The sequence below is a fragment of the Pteropus alecto genome, unplaced genomic scaffold (genome assembly GCF_000325575.1).
Source record: "Pteropus alecto unplaced genomic scaffold, ASM32557v1 scaffold160, whole genome shotgun sequence".
Classification (NCBI taxonomy): domain Eukaryota; kingdom Metazoa; phylum Chordata; class Mammalia; order Chiroptera; family Pteropodidae; genus Pteropus; species Pteropus alecto.
Window position 1 is genome coordinate 4,191,435 of NW_006429864.1, and position 2,052 is coordinate 4,193,486.

Below are 2,052 nucleotides of genomic sequence, written 5' to 3' on the forward strand. Positions count from 1 at the left end.
CCGTCCTCTCTGGTCCCAGATGTCTTGGAGCCCACAGAACTGCAGCAGCCATTCTTCAAACATGTGTCACAGAGACCCTGGCATTTTTCAAGGCTCTGTGATGGGCACCAAAGAGATTCAGGGCACAAAGACAAAAGCGTGACCCTTCCTGTCCTGGAGATTTACTCACTCACGCACTTGTCATTTTACCAGCAAACACTCACTGAGGACTCCTAGGTGCCGGGCCCTGTGCTGGACCCTGCGGGGTGACTCCTGGAGTCAGGCATATTAATGACTACGAGGCATTCCTAGTCCGGCCCTGGGGAAGTCTGGGGGTGGGGCGGGGGCTTCATGGAGGTGATGCTCGAGCTCAGAGTTTAGAGGGTAAGTGGGCCTTCACCACCAAGCCACACGTGGACAACGATATTTCGCTTTGGCTAAATCACCATTTGTTCCGGCTGAGACACAAAAGTAGATATGCTAGTCTGTTCTTTATGGAGTTACAGTCCAGTGGGGGAGAAAACACAATGTGCTCAAGGCAAAACCAGAAGTCAGCACAGGAACAGAGATGGCATGGTCTTGGATGAGCACTTATCTCCAAGGGAGCAGGGGGAGTGATTACAGACGTGAGGAATGTGAGGGGACGTAAGGTCTGAGTGGGCTTCGAAGGGCAAATAGGACAGTGAATGGGGTGGAGGAGAAAGAGCATGTCAGGGGAACAGCATGGAGCCACGCGACAGTCCCGGTTGACGGAGGTGGGGAACGCGAAGCAATTTGGGTGTAGGGGAGGCCAGCTGGGAGGGGAGGGGAGAGCGATGGGCACAGCACAGCCCATACTGTCATGTGCCAGAGGTGAGCAGGTCAGAGATCAGGAGCCTTAGGAACTCAAGGGGTTGGCAAGTCAGGGAAGGCTTCTTGGAGGAAACAGGTCTGTAAGGAAGGCCGATACCAGGTGGGAGAAAAAGACGGGAGGGCTGGAGATTCATTCAGTAGAGCAAAGGCCTGGAGGCTGAGGCTGGAATGAACGTGATGTGCTCAGGAGACAGAAATAGGAGCAACAAGGCTGAAGGCGGGAGTTGTGGGGCCGCCGGGCCAGCGAAAGGCTGGGGGTAAGGTAGGGATCATGGACATAAGACAGCATCTCCCATTCAGCCCAGGGAGCCTAAGTGACTTTGCTGCTCACTCTAAGGCTCCATCCTAGGAATGAAGGTCGGTGAAGCCCAGGTCCCATGGAAGCTCCCTTGCCCCTGACAATTTCAGGCCTCCCTGCAGCTCCCCCTCCCTTGGAGTTTTTGCTTCATTTTGCCCCATTCATCACATGCTCGCTCCTGTTTTGTTCCCTCAATTCAGAAGTGTGGATCCCGCCGTGCCACCTTGACCAAGGCCACTTCTGGGCAGGCTTGCATCAGGAGACGGGGCCCAATCCATGTGCAGCACAGTTGCTTTACCTCTCTGAGTCTCAGTTTTTCCATCTGTAAAATGAATATAATCCCTGACAGGCTTTTCGGGAGGACTCAAGGGAATCATCTCTGCGAAGCGCCCAGCACAAGGTCAGGTGTACACCAGTGTTCGATATATGCTAGTCTCCTTCTTGCTTCCCAGACAAGAAACATGTCACTTACTTTAGTCCTGCACAGCAGTTAAGTATACTTACTCTGGAGTCAGACACACTGATTCAATGCCCAATTTTTCCACTTACTAGCTCTGTGACCTTGGGCAAATTACTTGGCCTCCCGGTCTCTAGTTTCCCATTTATAAAATGGAGAGTATAATAATAGTACATACCTCATGAAACTGTTGTGAGGATTAAATTAATATATGTCAGGTGCCAAGAGCAGCACCTGCTGGGGTGGTCACGTTCCAGGTGCTATAGCCATTACTAGACTCTGCATCGCTAGTATCTGGCGAAATGCCTGGTACCTGGTAGATGCTCAATAAAGGTTTTCTGAATGAATAAATGAAAAGGATAAGGCTATACCACGATGCAAGGGAACACCAAGAGACTAAGTCACCGAACACCAAGATGTGAGGAGCTAAATCACTCTGGCAGATTAAGTGCCTCCCCCAAATAAA